The following is a 1,610-nucleotide window of genomic DNA, read 5'->3' as shown; positions in this document are numbered from 1 at the left end:
TCTAAAGCTTTTCAGAACTGATGCCTTCCAAAACCAGAGAGGCAGGCTGAACTTTGCATAAATAATTTTATTGGTATAGGCTCTTATAAACTCTTACAACTTCACATCTTTGTTTCTAGGCAACCAGAAATGCAGAAATATGACAACCTCATATTTATAATGTAGAATTATGCTGGCTTCAAGGTCATTTATTGTAATATTTCAGCATTTCAGATGAGTTTATAGACAAATTAGGCCTTGGTTGATTTAAAAAGGTAAAGAACTATAGTTTGCTTCCCAATCAACGTATATAGAGTCCTAACTATGTGTCAAGCACCATCCAAAGGAAGAAAAATAAGGCAATATCCCTTTCTTAAAAGATATTACAATTTAATGGAGAACTTTAAAATATATGTATATCAGACTATTAAAATAAATGTTATAAATAGGGATTTTTCTACTTGCTAATTTCTTCATTTATTTCTTGTAATTATTGAGTACAGGTACAGGGACCCAAACATAAGTGCCATATTGTCTCTACCCTTCAAGCTGACAATCTAGTGAAGGAAGCAGACAATAAGAAATTGATTTCATATCATCATATGTTAAGCACTATATTAGATGCTCAGATAGAATATCTGGCAACACATAAGAAAGATATTATGGCTCTTTCTTGGATCTGCTAAATGCATTCCCGTACTTGAAATGCATTCCCCATTTCTTTACACATGTATTCTCTTATCATCTTGATAATCTACTCAATCCAAGGATTTAAACTCAATTCTCGGCTTCCCTGACACCACCTTTGCTACATACAACAGACAAATTTAGGTGTTCTAGGCCCTCTACACTTATCCTAACACTTAAAATATAAGATACCTGCAGCTTTTTTTTAAGGAATGATTTTGCAGTGATAATATTGATACTTTACTATATCACTTAGTTTTTCTAAGACCTGAACCTTTCTCCTTGAAGAACAAAGAAATATTGGCTACTAACCACATGTGAACACTGACATTTAGCAGTTACTAAATTCAGTTCTTCACAATGTCTAAATTACATAAATTAAATCTGACACAAGTACAACTTATTTCTAACTTACTAGAGAACCACTCTTAGTATAGCAAGTTAATAGACCCGGTTAAATAGCTGGAACATCGTGTCTGGTAAGCCCCATAAATGAACATCAAAAACTTCTGAGTTTAATGCTAAGTGTTTTTTTTCCAGCTCTGTGAATTTTATAAATGGAAACCTCTCCATGTTATCATACTACACATCTGTTAGCCTTGCTAACACATAGGAATCCCCAATTCTCTCCATAAACTAGATGTTAACTGCCCTAAAATATCTACTGATTGAGAAATGACATTAAGTGTCAATTATCTAATGAAATTTTAGTACTAAAGCAATATTCCTCTCACCACCTCTCTCCTAAATATTTTCTCTTTGGAGTCTCTTTTTAGTTCTCTTTTCTTTGATGCTCTTTTCCTCTTTGAAAACTTGGCTTTGTTACCTTTAGATGTTTCAGTGTATGCTGTCTCAAAATTATATTAAATTACCAAATTCATAGCAGAGTTGTTGCAGATTAAAGTATTTACTTAAAATATTCAGTATTTTCCCTCTTTTAGAAA

The sequence above is a fragment of the Pteropus vampyrus genome, unplaced genomic scaffold (assembly GCF_000151845.1).
Source record: "Pteropus vampyrus isolate Shadow unplaced genomic scaffold, Pvam_2.0 Scaffold55, whole genome shotgun sequence".
NCBI classification, from domain to species: domain Eukaryota; kingdom Metazoa; phylum Chordata; class Mammalia; order Chiroptera; family Pteropodidae; genus Pteropus; species Pteropus vampyrus.
This window is presented reverse-complemented; position numbering follows the sequence as displayed.